This window comes from Hibiscus syriacus, unplaced genomic scaffold, assembly GCF_006381635.1.
Source record: "Hibiscus syriacus cultivar Baekdansim isolate YM2019G1 unplaced genomic scaffold, ASM638163v2 tig00111008_pilon, whole genome shotgun sequence".
NCBI classification, from domain to species: domain Eukaryota; kingdom Viridiplantae; phylum Streptophyta; class Magnoliopsida; order Malvales; family Malvaceae; genus Hibiscus; species Hibiscus syriacus.
In genome coordinates this window covers 2,315,231-2,336,235 of record NW_024062951.1, presented here as the reverse complement: position 1 = coordinate 2,336,235, position 21,005 = coordinate 2,315,231, and the positions used below count along the sequence as shown (strand labels likewise).

Here is a 21,005-nt window from a genome sequence, read left to right as displayed (position 1 = left end):
ATGGAACAAAATGATCGTTTTTGGTGCGACTATTAATATTCAAAATGATGTTGTTTTAGGTATTGAATTTAAGGGGTGCATCAGTTTTGCTATTAAACTTTTAAAAATTTTAATTTTTGACACTAAGCTTCAAGTTTTCAATAAGGTAAAAAGAATTTATTTATATTTAGATACATAAAAAATTAAATAAATTATATTTCGTTCTAATGATTTTATTTTATAAAGCGAAAACAAATTTAAATTTTAATAAAAAAAGTTAAAACCGAAACCCAACAAACACTTGAATTGGCGTAGTATGTTCAATCCGTACTCCGTAAGACGAGAGGCGCATAAACGTTGAAGGACTGTAAAGGCTGAGCCACCAGAAATTAGGACTGTGGGGATTGGTGAGACCGTCCGAGTCAGCAAAACGCTGGTATCGCCAAGAACTGGAGAAGATACTATAACCTTCAATAACCACAATGGCATCATCCATTTGGCTGCCCTTCTCGCCGCCCTCCACTACCTCTAACGTGTTTGCAGGTTCTCCTTAGCAGTCTCCGTTTCTAACGGCCATAAACCGACGAGGAGAAAGAGGCAGCAGGTGGTTTGTATGGCTCCAGGAAGAGAAATTGACTCGCCGCAATCCCCTCGATTTCCCCATCGTAAGATCCTTTTCCTTTTTACCTCGTTAATCTATTAAGAGTTTTTAGCTTGTTGCTAATAGGAAACAGAAATTTCAAGCTCTGGGTACGCGGAAGTCTAGAGAATTCAAAATAAAAAAAGATAGTGTTGTTCGGTTAGATAATTCAGTGACTGCAATCATTCAAGAAAAAGTTTCTTTGACAAATGCTAGGTTCTTTGATAAATATAATCATCTACAAGTTGTCAAATTTACTGGAGTTCAACTGGAAAATGATTTGAGTTCTCCTTGATTACTTATCTATCGAATTAGCCGAGTCCGTATATCTTAATGCTTCAGATAGTCCTGTATGTAATCGAGCTTTTTGTTTGTAAATTATTTTGAAATGTAAATACTTTTGAGAAGTTCTTTATTTAAATTCAAGTTAAGTTTGAGCACGAGTACGAGTGAGGTTATTTTTCACTAGATAAGCAAACTTATTGAACCTACTCAAGCAATCTTGATACCTCAATTTGCATCTCGAAAAGATTTAAAACAAATCTTGGTAAATTTGAGTTAAGCTGAAGTTTTAATTATAGTACGGATGATTATAAGGTAATATATATTAAAATCTTCTATACTTATTAATAATGTACATACACTTTGCAAATGTAGTTGTCGAATCCGAAATCTCTAAAAAAACATCACTTTCTTTTACTATCGAGTAAATACACTTTACAAACGTAGTTGCCTGCAATCTTTAAAAAAACAACATTTTTTTTACTATCGAAAACTACTCAATGAATTGTTGACGTCTAATATTTCTTTCTTCAAAATTGTATACCCATATTTAATTTTCACGTGTTAGGTGAATGCCAGACCAGTATTTTGAAGAAAAAAAACACTTTATACTTGATAATTTAGTATTTATCTATAATGCCGCCTTAGCATTTTTATGCAATGACGTTAATCGGTTGATGTAATCCGTTGGTCGACTACGTGATTTGCAGGAATGCCAAATGTTAAAAAGGAGAATAGTTTCGTGCGGTTTACATGTTGACCTTTATTTCTTGTAATTTTTGTTGTCTGAAGCAATATGTTTTAATATGAATACATTTCAGGAGTGGGAAAGGCCTAAACCGGGCGTAGACATGACATTTTCCCTCAATTCAGTCCCATGAAAACACCATTACCACCATCAATGCAATATGATCCCCCAGAAGAAGATGAAGAAGAGGAAGAGAAGAAAGAGGAGGAAGAAGAAGAGGAAGATCCCGAAACCCCCGAAAAAAGTCCTGAGAAACAATGGTTAGTTTTTGAAAGGTGAAATCATCAACCTTCTTTAATTTTGTTTCATTGAGTTTCTGAAATGGTGGTGGTATCATTTGCTGCTCTTAGGTAGATTGAATCGAAATGTTACAGTCACCCATTCAGGGAAACTTAGGTCTAAGTTCATGTTTTTATAGTTTCAAATTTCACTACTCTTTTGACATATATGAGTTAGGATCACTTATACAATGTAAATTTTTAAAATTTATACAAATTTAAGACAGGTGAATGAAAACAGATAGTTGAAATTAACAAATTTCTGTATAATTCTGTTTTAAGTACCACGAAAGTAAGCAGAAATAAGGCAAGAAGCTGAAACTGAACGATTTAAGAAAGCATTCATTTCTATGAATGTACAGTATTAACCAATCAACCATTATGATTTTTATTTGCAATTCAGAAGATAAAAGGAAAAAAGAAACTAGAAAGGGGAGACCATGTATGAAACAGTTAGAACGTTGTGTTTCCTTTGTACAGCTTTTTTAGAGCTTTGAACCGACATATCGACCGCCCTTACCAATATACTGGACGTGGCGGTGCAGTCACTTTCCCACAAATCGAGCGCCCCACGCATAATCCGCAATGTGGTGCCTACACCGAAACGACCCCGGATGCTTCGTGGGCGAACACAGACACGGCTTTATCATCGAACCACTTCTGTCATCTCTACCAATCCCTGTTCTCGGTGCATGAGGGGTGGCAGCAATCGTTGATGCCTGCAAAAGCAACCATCTGCGTTGAACCGCCGAGCGTTTGCCGGCGGGAGGAACGGTCGCGTAGCACATTTTGTACAGCAAAAGAGCTAATTCGTTGCGGTGAGGTTATATGGGGGAAAGAAAGGTATAAGAGGTGGGCAAGTAAAGTTATTTTATTGATTCCAGAAAGCTTTCGCTTTATCTCCAAAGCTTCGAGACCAAAAGAGTCGGGCTCATACGTCCACATGTCCACACACAGCCCAATAAACCAACCCCATAATATCAACACAATATGTCATAAAAAAAAGATAAACTCATAGATGGTAATTTAGATTTAGATTATATATATATATTAATATTCGATTTTATTTTATGAATTTAAATATTAAAATTTAATTTAATGTAAAAATAAGTGTTCAAATATATTTAAAATTAATTTTAAGTGTCTAAAGATTTTTTTTTTTCGTTTAACGTTACAAACGTATAAATTCAAATATTTTTATAATTTTATATAATTAAGATCCTCTCACTGTATATCCTGAACTTGTGCTCACCAAATTAGTCTTGAATTTTCAATTGAAAACTCCATGGGAATCGATGTAAGCGAAAAAGGAGGCAAGGCAATTGAGTTTGCACATTGCCAATCATTCCTCGGTTGCATTCTGCCCCATCATATTATAGACACCAATTTTAGTTCAACCTAGAAACCATTTCCCAACCTCAGTCTGAATCAAATAATGATATGAATTTTCGAGTCAATGTACGAGGGTTAACTCGAAAAATCTATGGACCGATGAGGGTTAACTCGAAAATCTATGGACCGATGTAAGAAGGTAATTAAAACCATTAGTTAAAATATGGGCCTAATCGAATAAGATGTGATCCTAATGGTTATAAAACAAAATTCTTGAGTTAGATCAAATAAGGCGGGACCATAATTATATGGTTAGGGAAAATAGACTGAATTCTCTTGGTTATGCTAATGTCATGGGTGGGGAACTAAGGGTGAAAGTTGATTTTTTTTGGTAAACTATAAGTTTACTATCTAAACTATTACTTTTTGTTCTATTTTAGTACTTAACTTATTTTTTTTTTCAAAATCATCTAACGTTAGTATGGGTTTCATTTTAGTACCGTCGTTAAAAACTTAACGGTGATGTTGACATTTTACCATAAAATAATGACACATCACCATTGAAAAAATAAATAATGTCACATCAATAGTTTTGTTAATTTTCTAACAGAGGGGTACCAAATTGAAACCTAAACAAAATATTAAGTCTTATTTTGAAAAGTAAAATAAAATTTAGATACTAAAACGAAACAAATATAATAATTTAGATACTAAACATATAATGTACGCTTTTTTTTTACTTCCTCTTCTTCAACTTCCCCTTCTCATTTGTCTTCTTCCAACCTTTGTATGAAACTAAAAAAGCTCCTCTCTTTTTTAATGTCAATTAAATATAATTCTGGACCATCACTCTCAGCTAAGTTCAATGCTCGATTTATCTTAATTTGAGTCAACATTTAAAATTGACCTAAATTTTGAGTCGTTAAAATGATTTTACAAGAAAATAATTAAAAAGATCAATCAAATAACTCAAGAAATTAAAAGACAAAAGCAACCACACCTATTAACAATGGAGGATAAACACCATAAGCACTAACGTAATAATAAAATATGACAATATGTCAACAAGTGTTACATAACTTTAATACGACATATTCTAAGGGTCTGTAAGCACCTATCAAGATAAGAAATAGTCGCTGATTAAAGAGGTGATGATAAATTCAACGCTAAAAAATTTACAAAATTAAAATTAAAATGTAATAAATAAAAGATTAACAAAAGTAAAAAATGTTAAAATGAAAATAAAAAAACTCAAACATTTACCTGTTCTTTCTTATTTTGGCTTAGAAATCATATATCATCTTTTATTTATTTATTTATTAATAAATTAAATTTTAAGTTACTCAATTTTAAAATTATATAAATTATTTTTAAAAAATAATATAATATATAAATATTGATGGCTAAAATAATATTAATCAAAATCATGTAGAATTGATGAAGGAAATCATTAATAGTCATTGAGATGATAAAGATTAAATTACCTTTCTTTTGTTGAGATTAAATTGCCTAATCTTCATAACTTCTACTTTTTATACGTTTTTACCATAAGAATTTATGAAGGCATAGAATTAGGGTATCGGAATATTATTGCCTTAGTTTAGGTTTTAACCTATTTGATTTTATTCCTTCTCGTACCTTGCTATCGTTAACTAATGTGTATTATTCTCTTTTATTTCCCTCTTTTTAAATTTAACCGGGACTTATATTTCTGTATATGCAGAGATTTTTTCGTGGATTTATTTATATTATTCTCATTACAACATGCATATAAAGACTGTATATTAAGATTGTTCAATTTGTATTATATTTATTTACACATGCATTTATTTTATCTTTATTTTTAATTTTCTGACGGACGGAAGTTTCACAGAAGCTGCTCAACCTGACGTTGAGGCAGTCTAATCTACCTCCTCCCCTATATATATATATATAGGAATGGATTTTGTTGAGATGATTGATTTGTATAATTCCAAATTTGTGAGGTACCTAGTAGGACTTTTAAGCTTTATTTATGTTAAATCGCTTTGTTTCTTAGATTTAACTCTTCAATTTTTTTTTATCAAGCACCAAACTTTTGTAAAGCAGGGTTTGTGTAATTTCAATGCCTTGTTCCTCTAATAAAAAGCTATATATTATTATATGTATGTTAGTATTTTGGCTTTGTTGAAAACATAAGCAATAAAAGAGGAAAACCCCAGTAAAAGAGGCAAATTGATTTGGGTATGTTTCTTTTATTTCTTTGTGCATTGTTTAATAGCAATCGGTTTTTGGTTATTGATTTTTTTATGCATTTTTAATTAGAGAATTGTTATTTTTCTTTAATGGTTGATTAGGGGTCAGATTTTGGGTCATAGTCTGGTTTTTTTAATACCCAAATTGATGCGCTGTATGACCAGGTTTATGTTTAGAGCTGTAATTTGAAATTTGTTGAAGTTTTGAACTTTTTTTTTTTTTTTGTAAAAGGAAAAAGGAAAACCGATTGGTAAAGTTTTGAAGTATTTTGCAAAACAGATTGTTGGCTGGTTCTGTTCTTAGATGATTTTTTTTGTGCCTGAAATTGATTAAGATTCAGTTTTGAGTATTTGGGATTTTGTCTAAGCTAAATATTAATGGCGTTTTTACTGATTTTTTTTTCTTTAATGATGATCATAACACTAAAGGTCTAAATTTCGGATATATGATTGATGAAGTAGAATCTTCGAGGTTGCAATAAAATTGAAATAATTATCAACTTTATTATAGTTGTTAATTCCCATTTTTGTGGGATTTTGTTTCTTATTTTGCTAAATCAAATGGTTATCCATTTAATAAATTTTACTTGCGTTTTGTGGTTATTATATATTTTGGTTTGAAATTTAGATATTTGCTAAGGGGTGAGTTGATGAAGAAAAGGGTGTACTGATGATTAAATAAAATTACATGAATAACTTTTCGGCAGGAGGGAGTTACCTTTTAGCTTGGGAAAGAATGTCGGATTCAAGAGGGGGAAGACAATCAAAGAGGACCAATGGCAATGACAACCCAAAGGTCCCTGCTTCCTTAGTTCCAACGGCTCAGAATGGTGCTGGTAACAACTCCTTTTAAGTTTATCTTTAAATCTTTTTTAATGTTTTATACTTTCTGTTTCGTTATGTAATATGAATCTGTGATCAGCTAGTAGAGGCAGAGTAAGAGGAAGAGGTAGAGGGCGTAAAGAAATGAATCCCGACTACAATTGCAAGCTTGTTGGGTCTGGTGCCTATGGCAGGGGTTGTACTGGAATAAACTTTCCAGTGAGGCAGGTGGTTGAAAAAAGCGCAGAAAGATTGGTGGCTGTTGAGGAAGAAGGAAGCACTAGTTCACTTCCTGAAAGGGTACTAATTTTCACTTTTATTAATCTGCCTTCTGGGGTCATTAGTTTGCTGTTGTTATAATGGAATGAATGGTTAAGTGACTCGTTTTAGTGGATTTCTATGTCATACTCAAACTGTTGAGGGTAAAGAACCACACAGGACCATACCCAGTTCTCCATATCAAAAAAAGGAAAAACGAAGCGCTTTCTTTCTGGCTATGCATGATTTCATAAATGTTATATATGGTCCAATCTAACCGCTTACTCATGATTTTTCATCCCCAAATTTAATGTGCCAAATCTTTTCATGTAATTTCTACTAAGTTTCCATTTGCTGATCCTTGGCAGGTACAGCTTGGGAACTCTCCTGTGTTCAAGTTAGAAAACTTGGTAAAGGGGGTTTTGGGCAGGTTTATGTTGGAAGAAGGATTTCAGGTGGCTCAGGTCGCAGTGGACCTGATGCCCTTGAGGTTTCAACTTACACTCTAGTTAACCTGCACAAAATTTACCTGAAGTTGACTACGGTGTTAATACCATTATCCTACTTCATTTTCAGGTTGCTTTGAAATTTGAGCATCGAAATGGTAAAGGATGTAGTTCCAGTCCTCCTTATGAATGGCATGCATACAGGTATAACAGATTTCATTATTGCAGTTGGTTGAACCTAATTTTTTTTTTACATATGTCTGTTTCCTGTCTCAATTCACCGTTCAGCACTCTTAATGGTTGTTATGGACTTCCCTTGGTTCATTACAAAGGTCAACTAGGGGGCTACTACATCCTTGTAAGTTCCTCAGTAAAGAATTTCTAATCCACTGCTATATTTCAGAAGAAAAAAAAATTGTTGATGTTTCTTTGAATCTTATGAATCTAGGTCCAAGTTTATGGGATGTTTGGAACTCAAACAATCAGATGTATGAAGCTATTATTCTTTCTTTCTCTCCTCTTTCTTTTAACATTATCCTAAGTGTTCCTATAGTATATGCTTTGAATTTTCTTGGGACACTTAGTTGTTATAATATCTTATTGTTTTTGCTCTTGGTATAGGCTAACAGAAGAGATGGTTGCTTGCATAGCAGTGGAGGCAATATCGATTCTTGAGCAGCTTCATCAGAAAGGGTATTTCAAATTTGTTGCATCAATTTTTTTCCTCGCTTCTTTTACTGCTGGTTGTACATTGTTCACATTTATCTTCTCTACTTCAGTTTTGTACATGGAGATATTAAGCCCGAGAACTTTTTGCTTGGCCAGCCGGGAACCTCGAATGAGAAAACTTGTATCTAGTCAATCTTTGTTTGGGAATATCTGCTTTCTGCTCCTTATACTGGAGATGCTTTACTATTTAAGCATATATTGTTGCATGACACACAATTCTTGATCTTTTTCAGCTTCAAGAGGAAGGAGGCGCATCTGCATGTCATGTTGATTATGACCAAAAGCCTGATGTTTTTAGGTAGCCGACTCTAATCAAATGAGACTGCTTTTTTTTAGGTCATGAACATGAACAGTTTCAGCGAACTTCGGTTTTTGTTTATTTATTATTTATTATTTACATACAGAGTTGTGTTCATAGATTATAAGTAGCTAACATAATTTCCCTGCCTGGTTCCTGATCTATCTTCAGACTCAAGGAAGGTGCATTTGAATTTGGATTGCCAATTTGGATTTATTATTATTTGTTCATTTTAGGGGAACTGTACAGTATGCAAGTGTACATGCTCATTTGGGTAGGATGGGAAGTCGAAGGGATGACCTTGAGTCATTGGCTTATACACTCATATTTCTGCTTAGAGGGAAGCTTCCCTGGCAGGGTTACGTCGTAGGTTCTTTCAACTTCTCCACTTTATTTCTAAACTTGGTAGCTTAATTGTGTCTTTTGGCATTAATGTCTTGTGCTTAATGTATTATGGGCTGCAGGGGGAGAACAACGGATTTCTTGTTTGTAAGAAGAAGATGGAACTTCTCCTGGCATGCTTTGTTCCTTTTGTCCTCTTCCATTTCAACAGTTCTCGAGACTGCCACCATATGAAATTTGATGAAGAACCGAACTACTCAAAGCTCATTTCCCTTTTCGTAACAGCGTAGATTCAACTCATCAATTCATCCTATCCAAATTGATGAGCTATTAAGGTTGTTACCTGGCATTTTATCTCGTCCCGAGCCAATACCTTTCTTAAATATATACACTTTTTATTTAGAATTTTTTTGATAAATCCTTAATGCAGCAGGTGGGTCATAAAAGGGAAAGATATTTTGCCGAGCTGGAAGATGGTGAGCAGCTTAAAAAGAAATCCGGCTAGGTTCCCGCTTCTCAGTGGATCTCAATTTATAATTCCAGAACTTCAATGAAGCAGAGGTAAAAGTTCTCTCCAAAACGAAAGGTATTGTATTAGGTATAACTGACACTACACATATTTTGGCGGATTCATATGCTTCACAGTCACTTGAACGGCACAATGTGTTATTGTAATGTAAATTTTGATCACTGTTGATGAAAGCTGTGTAACATGGGACTGAATCAAATACATGGTGGGAGGGGTCCTGCCCCCTCCAAATTTTTTGTTTCATTGAAATTTAGGTCCCTTGCAGTTTAAATGCTATTCAAATTAAGCCATGCCCCCCCCTGATTTTTTTGTTTAAATGCTAAATAGGCCCCTAAGCTATTTGCACCACCCCCCCCCCCCCCCCCCCAAAAGAGAAGAAAAAGTAGGTCATTAAGGGTCAACCATGACTGTTTCTTTGTACAATGTAGTATCTCCTGCAAATTTCTTGTTTAGATTCTTTTTTGTTATCAAATATTCACGGTACTTATTGCAGGTATCATTTCAATGTTATGGATTCAAGACTCAACCAGCATTTGGAGAAAGGAAAGGAAGATGATTTGTATATTAGCAGTGTAGTCATCATCGAATCTGTGGGCCATTGTTATGGATGGGACGGGGTTTACATCTCAGGTTTATGAGTTATCGCCAATCTTTTTGCACAAGTTAGGAGGAACTATTCAGTTCTCAGCCTTTTAGTTTCATGATTTTAATCTGGGGAGTCTGGGGAAGTTTATCCTTATGGTTTATATGTTCAGAAGTGGATAATGGAACAGTGGGAGAAGAATTACTACATCACTTCCGTTGTTGGTGCATGCAACGGCAGTGCACTGGTTGTTATGTCAAAGGGTAACCAAAGCTTTTTCGAGATTCATGTTTGCCTTAATTTTTCAAGTATCTATTTTCACGGTATCAGTTGTCCGAAGGTGACTAGTTTTATAAGTTTTAGTTTGTTTTCTGTGTCAATGTATGTGAAGCTGATGGGACGCGGGCCTGTAAATCCTGGTTACGGACATAGTATTGCAGTTCAACTCGAGCTAAGCTTCGAGATTAGGAATAATGGACAAATTGTTTCGTCATGATTATTATGTTTGATCAATCAAACCCCCATGATGGTAAAGGCTGATTTTGCATTTTCCGTATCGCTACTAAAGGTATCCCTACACGCAACAGTCCTACAAAGTTACTGATGTATTTCCCTTCAAATGGATCAATAAGAAGTGGAAAGAAGGCTTCTCTGTGACCTCAATGACCACTGCAGGCAACAAATGGGCCATTGTCATGTCCCGAAATGCAGGCTATTCTCTCAGGTTGTCGAATTCCGGTCTAATAATTCTCGAATACAATACTGTGGCAACCACTTACCTCATTTTTGTACTTGTCACTTGGTCTTTGAACTTGATTTCCTTTATCCGAGTGAGGGGATTCATCGAAGATGGGAAAAAGGGGGTATCGGATTACCTCAGTGGCAGCTACCGAGAACCAAGCTGCATTCATACTTAGTTCCCATAAGAGAAAATCACAAGATGTAAGGCAAGAAACTTTGCGTAATCTGCTTTTCCTGGTTCCCAAGTAAAGTAATATAATTTTGCATGACTTGGCTAATTCTGGTATTAGTCTCATACTATCCAGAAATTTGTGTTTGAAGCAGTCTTTCAGTGATATCATTGCCTATAAGCTTAGAAATGAAAGTTAATTAATCGAGGCTGCAGATTTTAGGTTAATAATGTAAGTATTCGACTGCTTTCATCTATTTGTAGGATAGATGGTTGGAAAATCTGTATTCTTCCATTTGCTAGGGAGGTAGGGATGGCAAAAATAATCGAACCCGTCGGAGAAAATCGAAAATTGAATTAAACGGGTCGGGTTTAGGATGATAAACGGGGAAGGGGACGAGTTTGGTATCCCCGCCTCGAATATCCAGCCAGATACCCGTCCCGATAAATATTAAAAATAATAATTATTATATATATAATATTTAAATAATTTAAATTAAACATACATATAAAGGAGATTAGGATTTAGGAGAACACATTTTGTCCTACTTGTTTATGCTAAACGGGGTTATCCGTTTTCTCGCGGTTTTTCCTAATTACCCGATGGAGATTCCCGTTTAAATCCTCGCGATTTTTTTAAGCGGGGACGGGTACGGATTTTTTAATTAGGGACAGGGATCAATCCCCGACCAAAAACTATCCTGTTGCCATCCCTAATGGGAGGACGGTGTCCTGATTTGGAAGATATAATGGCAGTTACAAGTGAGCCTACTCCTACGATGCCAGCTTTTAAGTGTGAACTCAATCTAATTTCAAGCATGTACTATCTAAAAGTAATTGTTCAAATTTAATTACCAAGTTAATAATGCCAATCATTTTGAATAAATTATATCTTCCAAGTAATTTTTAAATACATCAACTCTTTTAAAATGTAAAACAAACCCTTTTCTTTAATTTTTATTTGGTATGAAACTATTAAAAGCTATGAAAAACAAAAAATTTGGTTTAATCAGGTTTTAAATGTCATTTGTAAATCATGTGCTGTTTTATGTTTAAATTCGGAGTGAATCTAGTTTATGCAATATAATGATTCCAATGCATTCCTTTTTAATGCCAAGAAGTATTCCAGAAAAAAAAGAAAATGCGAAATAATAATATATAAAATGCATGGATGGATGGGGCTAAGACCAATGGCACAACAACTGCAAGTTCTCCAAATAATTATCACTCCGATGAAAAAGCCAAAAACACAACCATTTTTATTACTGCTACTCTTGAACACGGACAAGACAAAAATAATTAAAATATGGCATTGATATACAAACTCTATATAACACATGATTGATGTGAAAATCTATATATATACCTAAAATATGATTATGACTTTAGAAAATAAGACCAACACACGAGTCAATGCCATATCTGTTGTACCCTTGCAAGTCTGAGCTAGCTATTTTCTCTGCTGTTAAAGCATCAGACTAATTGGCCATCCATGTTCATATCAGTTCTTAAACCAGGAAAAAGAACGACAGAAAACCTATTATAGGGCTCCGATCATTCGAACTAAAACCAAAACTTTCCAACCGTTGATCTAACAGTAGCAACAAAGACACTTAGCTGGAAATGGGGTCCGGGTTTTGTTCATATTCAGCCGAATGGGTTGCCCACACCAACAGAAGAGAAAGGCTGTGGGGTAGCAGGTGCTGAGAATCTACCAGCCCATGTTGATCAGTATTTATAAAACCATACGATGCCTCGCTGCAAAGCATCAAAAGGTAAAAAGTTAATCCTACAAACCTAAAATCCAACTCGGTCCATATGACCATCTTGAGAGGTTCCATCTAGCTAGTCTACTCTAGAAATAAATCTCAGCATCTATGACCCTTTTTTTCCAAACTGTGACCTTTGTATCCCAATCTAAAAAGAATTAATCCTAAAAGAAATGAGAACTGATTTACCTGGATGGTGGCAAGTTACCAGGTAATTGAGCTCCTGAGTATGGCCCTGTATAATTCTTTAGAATTCAGCACATTTAAAGTAACAAAATAAAGTAAAAAAATAAATAGAATGGGGAATTAAAATGGTTTACTTGGTGGCAATGCTGACACATAATACGGTGACTGTGATGGCATCCCTGATGCGTACGGTAAAGATTGAGGTGGCATCCACGTTGATGACGGAGTACCAAGGCTAGAAGTGCGCAGTAGGCCAGAAGGATGCACATTTGGTAAGGCACCTTGTAAGGAAGCCATTGAAAAGGACTGCATCACAAGCAACATGATATAAAGAAAATTGTCAAAAAAAATGAAGATAAATGTGCAACTGTGATGGGTTCAAGAACAAATGAATGGAATTTCAAAATGCGCGAGTAGGATGGTAAGTGCAGCTATTCGATGAATTGATATCAGAAAACCCAGTTTCAGCTATGACCTACAGACGCAAATGAACACAACTCCCCTCACAGATTCAGCAAAAAAAATAAAACTCAAAATAGCATCAATAAAATTAAACAATAACCTTGTTCTCTCTATTACCGAGACTTTACAAAAAAAGACATAATTTCTATGCAAAGGCAAAAAAGCATGCCAGCATTAAAAAAGTTTCATATCAAAGGGTCCTTAACCCCTGTGGGACCAAGTCAGTCTGGCAGGAGCTATGAAATAGTTCAAAAGAAGTGAGTAACGTACTGTTTGAGCTTGGGGATGAGGTGCTTCACCACCGAGATCAAATGGGTTTATCAACCTTGATGACTGTGGAAAAGCAGATGTTGGCTGTAACAACAAAATGCGTGGAGAATTACAAGTGATTCATCAAATAACAAGATACGCAGTTTAGTAAGAAAGAATGAATTTGTGAAACTAATTTTTTCTAGAAATGTAACAGTACCACTGCAGTATTATATTGCATGGCGAACCCCATGCTGCGTGGTGGGCCAGTTTGCCATCCTGGTGCAGCTGTCGGATAGGTAGGATATGTTGCAGTAAATAGATCCTAAAAAGAAGAAGAGGCTAACACAATAATCTCACAACAGAAAACTACACAATGTTCAATGTCCATAGTCTAAAAAGAAATTACCACAGGTAGTTCCTGCCTTCCACTTGCTTTTGTTTCTGTAGGGGGATACTCTGATGCAACAGCAGGTGCGACATCCTGGAAAGGTTTTGAGACAACTTGAGGATTTGTGCAACTGATGCACCCAAAGGCGCCTGCATATGCGGGGAAGGAGCAACATTCCATGGCTGCCAAAAATGAGAGATAAAATTAGGTGAGTGAAGAGTCAATTATCCACAAAATACTACAAATATAAGAACACTAGAAAATAAGCACCTGATTGGTTGAAGGTCCATTAACCATTGGCATAAATTGTTGGCTATTAGATTGACTGCCAGCTGAAGAGGAAAACTGAGTCTGTTGGTGCTGCATATTAGGCCATTGCTCAGCATTGTTAACACTGAGCTGGAAACTACCACTGCTGACAGGCATTGTTGGCATTAATCCAGGAATGGCTGTCGGAGCATCAGTAGGAGGCAAGGTTGAGAAATTGCTAACTGGTGCAGATACAGGAGCACCAGCACCAAAGGGTGATGTTTGTATCTTCCCAGTGAATGCAACATTGGAAGCTGCTAAATTTACCTTGGCCACAGGAGCAGGTGCCTGACCAGTAACACTGCTAGATACTCCAGATAGATTACCAGGTACAGATGCTGGAACTGACAACTGAGAAAGAACAGAGTCCAGGGTGTTCATATTAGGAGGCTGAGAAGCATTTGTCTGAAGGGGAAAATCAAAAGTGGCCCAGTTGTTGTCATTGGTAGAAGCCGGCGGTTGCACAATTGATTGTGTGGCAGTAGTTTGTTGTGTCTGAGTAACTGTGGGAGCTACTGGAGGTTCAGGATCAGCATCAAAATCAATTAGGCTACCAGTTGTCTCCAACTTGGCTTGTACTGGGTTTCCACTGGCAGATCCTAAGCTGCTGGAAGATGCAGTTCTCTGCTAGAATAAATCCTACAGTAAGTCCATTTCCTTTATCCACATAAAAATGAGAAAAAAGAAAACAATCTAGTTTCTTCATGCAAAAATGAAAAAAAGAAAAAGAAAAAAGCAATGCATGCTAACAAGTGACTGTGAAGTTCTAGATTGGAGAGTTTTGAACAGCAAAAAAGGTTCATTCATTTGGTGATAATTAACACTCATGTTATACTTATACTGTACATGAATTCATGCAGGAGTGAGGAACAGAGATATCTAAAGATGTGAAAGAATCAACCACAAAACAACTGCAAAGATTTTAATATGCAAAACCATACCTGCTATGCTTTTATCTATCGGTAAAAAGTTTATGTAACTTCAAGGTACAAATTATAATGCCAAACATTGCAAGTGTTGGAGCAGAAAGTGATGTGGTCTAATAATCAATTGATTGTAATTTATCATCATTAGAGGCACGGAATATCAATCACTATGGCTAACATAGAGTCAAGTCTAGGACAAACTACCAAGTGGTTCCAATAAAAGGTTGTCAACTAATGAAAAATAGGAAAGCACAGATGGATTCCTGAGAGGATGAGAGTTATCAAGTCCAACAAAAGGTAGGATAAATACTCTGAATAAATTACAGCAAGGAAAGAGAAAAAGTAAATTTAAAAGGAATGAGAACCTTTCCAAGTGGTTAATTGAGGTAAAAACATCATACCAACGCTATAGGATTTTTCAATAATTTCAGAAGGGCATAATGCTAAGACATAAGTAAATTACTTTATGTGAGAGAAGAGGAAAAGCCTATCATTTTGCTGGACAAGATCAGAAAAAAGAAAGAAAAGATATGTTAACATGCAAATTAAACCACAAGAAGACCAGAAGGTCCAGAACATTAAAATACTGTTTCCTAGCACATAGCAGAATCTACCTGTGTCTGAGGGCCATCAACAGTTCTGCCGCCATTTGCTTTTGGAGGTTCACTTACACGAAGGGGTATCACATTCTCACCCAAAATTTCTCTAACAGGACGAACCATTGGGGGACTGGATGACTCTTTTGGACGCTCAGGTGACCTCCCTTCTAATTTTGAATTTCCATCAGAAACTATATGATCTTCAGCTTTTCTCCCATTACCAAACCTATCTTCCCGGCGCCAGTCATTGACAACCTCAGGTCGAGCAGGACTTCTGTAATCACCATATTGTCGACTTTCTTGATCATATCCAGGGCTTCGTCTTTCATCATAACCAAATCTAGAATTTCTATCATCATTTCTTCTCCCAGGACTGGGCCTATCACTGTAACGGCGATCATAGGTATCTTCATAAGGTGGACTTCTGGACCCTCCCTGATATCCATCTGTCCTCCTATTCTCATAGAAGTCTTCCTTGTCACCCTGCATAATACACAATTCAGAAAATCCTTACACAGCACTCTTCAGTTGCAGATTTAGTAATATCAAGATATCTAAAACTCCCTCCCCTCCTAAAGAAGCAGGGACATAAACTATAATATCACCATTTTTCATACTGTATCTCACAACTTTATAACCGATTGACATTCAATGGAACTTAGGTATAGGGAAGTAAACCTTACCATCTTTCCTCGTGGAGGCTTGTCATTGTTTCTCTCACCACTGTATCTTCTATCCACGTAGACATGCTTAATGAAGTCCCGGAGTTTCTCCACGTTGCTGGCAACAAAATTTTGACTCATAAACATCGAAGCTAATAAAGATACGAAATAAAGATTGGATATTTGAGAGAAAACTGCTGTTAGGAGCAGAATTACGCTGAGGATCCCATTCTTTAAAATATATTTCTTTTGCACGCTACAGACGGGGAAAAATGAGAAACTGGAACATCAGAATGGGAGGGAAACTACACATATGGAACAAAACTTTTCTTTTTTTCCTCCTTTTTTCATCATCAGAAGGGAGAGGGTTTTATCTCTACCTGGTTTCCGCCTTCTTGAAGAGCGGCAACTTCTTGAGAAGTAAATTTAGCCATCGATACCGATTTAACTCTGTGTGTGAATTCCCGGCTGGAAACAATTAAAACCACAAGCCAGTTTAGTAAACATATGGACTACAATTAGAAAGGCATTAAAGTCTCAATATAAGCTAATCAATATCCAAAATATGAATAAACCTTAATACTTACTGTATTCCGCCACAGGTTGTGCAAACGAATGTCCAGAAATTAGTGCAAACATATTGAGGCCCCTGCTCAGGTGACAAGTTAGCAAATAGCAACAGTGATAGAGAAAGTATATGCACTCCATATTTACACATTATAGGAAACCACACTCAATTTAGCACAAGGAAAATGCTGCAGAAATCATATTACACAGGGGCATCCAGACAAACATTTCACGGAACAAACACTCCCCAAAAGGTTAAAGAGTGAAGATTGAAGCAATTGTCATAACATTTATCAGACTTTCTAATTTTCACAAAATTCATATCAATATTTGTACTATACAACCTATCTCACTAGTCATAACTACCAACCTAAGCAGAACCCAATATGTTTGAGGAACAATTCACACAGTTTTATTCCTTCAATCTAAGGCAGGACATGGCTGTGTGGTCACCAAATATCCCATGCCGTTTCAATAACAACAATCATGGGATGAAAACATAAACAAGGAAAACAATAAAAAGAAAAAGAAAATCATACCAAACTGTTGCAGTTAATACATCTTCGATTCTCTTGTTGTTTGAGAAGACCCCGAATTATCCGCTCATTTTTCTCATCTTCTTTCACTCGACTCGCCATGACAACCTTCCTATATCAAAATAGGAAAGACCAAAATAGAAATTATTTTTTTGAAAAAAATGATCAAATAGTTCAAAAAAATTACTCAGTCGACACGATTAATCACCGGAAAGACACAAAAATATTAATTAGTTCCAAAATCCTAATCAAATTAATTCCAATTTTGCTTCTTCTACACTATTACCGTTTCCATAAAAAACGATTAAACCTTAATTTCCAATGCTTAAGTAAAATTCAACAATCAAAACTGCAAACCTCCTATTTTTCCCAAACCAGATTTTCTCCAGCTAATCAAAACAAATAAGGAAAAAGGTACAACGCACAGGAATTCAACTAAACAAAGACCGCGGATCTGAACAATCAAAACAACTTAAAATACCAAAACAGCACAGATAGACGAAAACAGGGGCGTGCTTGGAGCCCTAGAAAAGTTGGCACCGCGAAAAAGAAAAGAAAAAACAACGGACTCACCTGGAATCAAAGAGAAAGAGCAACAAATTGTCTCAAACTTGGGTTGAGGCTTCCAAATGAATCAATTCCGGTCCAAAGCCAAGAATATTATGAAAACAAATAAAAGCTTAAATATAAAGAATCATATGAGAAAGAGATCTAAATTGGCAGTTCTTTGAATGGAGTTGGGAAGAAGCTACGGTACAGCTAAGAGCTACACAACATGAACAGGCTGCCGTAATGTTTTTTATTGTGATTTAAGAGAGAATTTAGAAAAGAGAGAAATTCGGGATTTATTTCTTTTCACGTTGTTCTAACAAATGAGGGGAAAGAGGAAAGGATTTGTCGTCGTGTAGTTGCCCATTTTGACGGTATTATGATTTTCTTTTTCTTTTTATGATCAGATTAATTATTAAATTCATCTTTTAGGTTTTTTTATAAAAAAAGTAGTAAAGAAATGGGCTTCATTGTTTAAATATATTATTTTTAATATTATTTATAAAAGCAATACCCTATTAAAATAATTATTAGCTTTATTTTTAAATATTAATTTTTAAATTACTTATAAAAATAACAATAAAAAATTTATATTTAATCATCAATGTAACGATTGTTTGTATTTATAAACAATGTGACACTTCAAACTCAATTAATATAATTTTATATAAAATTAATATATTTCATATTTTATGATTGTGTACACCAAGTGATTTAGTAGTTAAAAGAAGTGTGATTTTACTTGAAGATTTTAAGTTCAAGCATATGTGTATGTAGGGTGTGATAGTTAAGAAATATTCTAAACAGATACTATTTTATAATGATCTCGTACTATTAAAAAATCTTAAAACGATCCACAATAGGATGTGTTCTTTTATATAAAATCAATGTATTTCATATTTTATGATTGTGTGCGTATAATTTACTTAAAATGATCTACAATATGTGAGCATGATGTATTATTTATGTTACTTAAGAACCTATTATGTTGAGTGGTAATGTTGTAATATATGGAATGGAGTATGTGATTGCATCGATCAAAACTCTCATTTGCAATTTACTATTAATGCATGTTATAGTAAAATATTTTGTTGTGCGTGCTAAATGTTTGTTTTATTGAAGTTTATGTTTTATTGTATGGGCTGAAATGGGAGAATATAAAATTTTAACCCAAAATTTATGAAGACTAAAATAATGTGCTTCGATTTAAGATAATTAGGTTATTTAGCTTAATAATAAATTAAATCATATACATCCATTCAGATACTTAATGGATATAGTAGATTAAAATTTGATCGATATGAATTTATTGAATAATCTAAGTAGTTTAAGGAAGTGTTGATTTCATCGGGTCTTGTGTTGTCAATGACTAAAAAAAATTATGCACATATACCATATTGTAACCACCCAGACTATTCAAAAAAAAACTAATTAATATAAATTGATCCTCTCCACCTATTTGGACTGAACAACTCAATCGAGAAAATTAAAATGAAAATCGTTTGTTCTAAGTCAAATCAAATAATATAAAAAAAGTAATAATTATCCTAAACAAAATTATTTTAAATTTATTATAGGAAAAGTTAAATAAATAAAACCTTTAAATCAATAATTTTTTATGAATTTAAATTTGTATATTTGCTCGATTTAAGTTTTAAGTTTTATCTTCTTGGATGTTTAGTTTGAAAAATAGTGAATAGTCAAAAATCGTAAAATCAAACTAAACCGACTCAATAACTGTAGTTTTTATACCATTCGATTTCGATTTTAATTTTTAACAACCCACAAAATACGATTCGATTCATATTTTTTAAAAACCCAAATCAAATTGAATCAAACCAAATCAAATATAGCCCTAGCACCTATTGCACACATTAAATTAATGAAAGAACTTATAACCCTCGCTACGAGTTTATGTGACAAAAGAAGGAGAGGAAAGAGAAAATAATTTATTATTGATTTTTTTAATAATTTTAATTAGTTAATTTTGCCCTGATAAATGATAATGCACTGGAGAAAAAAATCACCAATTAATGCACCCCAACATTATTTTTTTTAAATGGAGTTATTTCTATAATACCATCGAAAAAACGTCCAAATCAGTCGGCGTCTTCATAAATACAGTGCGATGACATGTCGTCTTTTGCAGGGAGATAAAATAGCGTAAGAGATCGACCATGTAAGAGGTATGAGAAAGACGTACTGTCATCTTCGCGTCTTTCCTGTTATGCAGAAAATGTCATATGAACCTAGCGTCTTGACATTAGTGTTGTTCATGTAACCCCGTTTTAGAAAATATTATTGGAACGCACTATGTGAGATTTTTTTTCTCACAATAACATCTAGGTGATTTTACCATTTTAATCATCACTTTTAATTTCGTATTAAATATGAAAGTTATATTTTTCTAACATCTTATCTATTGTTGATTATGTATTTTTTAAAAATAATTTAGAATGATTATAAGATAATATATATTTAATTTTTTTGAATTATTAATAATATATATCCTACACACGTAACAACTCGAACTAATATGATATTTTATTTTATCACTAATCACACTTGAAAAATTAATTGATTATATAATGTTAAATTTTGATTTGCATAGTTGAATTCTTGAATTTATTTTAGCCAGTAACGGAGCATTTAAATATTCAAAGATCAGAATGTAAAGGTATTATCTTTACCATACTTCAACATAAAAATTAACTGCAAAGTCCAAATCGAATAAAAAAGGAAAAACGACAAAGGCAAAAACCTTACCACAGGATTTATTTAACGTGTGGAACACAATTATTTGCAGCCGTTTCATGGCAGTTGAGCTACTCTTTCAAATACATGCAAATTCCAATAATACATCATGTCTACGAGCTCTTTTCTAAAAATATATATATATATAATTATATAACTCATTTTTAAGTAACAAATATTTATATTTTAACCACTTATCAGTTTTTTTATAAATAAAATGTAGACAAAGTTTTGTTTAATAGTATGAGGTGATTACAATAATAATATCTATTCAAAATATTTCTTAATCATTGACAACACACATACTCTAACTATTTGAACTCATGACTTCTACAGAAGACAATACTTCATGAAATAAGAGACGTCAGTGACAGATCTATCCTTATCTTAAAACCCGAGTTAATAGGTGAATCCTATGCGACTTAAATAATTATAAACTAATTTTCACATCGTCACAATGATAAAAGCTTTATATATATTAATATATTATTTGAATTTTAATGATTTAATACTTACATTTGTAACAAAATACAATTTGAATATTATAAATTAAATAAAAAATTAATGACGAAAATGAAACGAACCCAAAAATTCAACAATATAGTATAATTTACCTACATTTTTAGCCTAAAATTT

At 34.1% G+C, this 21,005-nt stretch overlaps 3 pseudogenes; 2 read left to right on the top strand and 1 right to left on the bottom strand.

Moving 5' to 3' along the window:
• LOC120149757 lies at positions 1-2,026 on the top strand (annotated as a pseudogene).
• A 4,202-nt stretch (positions 2,027-6,228) lies between these two features.
• LOC120149654 lies at positions 6,229-10,342 on the top strand (annotated as a pseudogene).
• A 1,584-nt stretch (positions 10,343-11,926) lies between these two features.
• On the bottom strand, positions 11,927-17,887 carry LOC120149653 (annotated as a pseudogene).
• Positions 17,888-21,005: the final 3,118 nt, after the last annotated feature.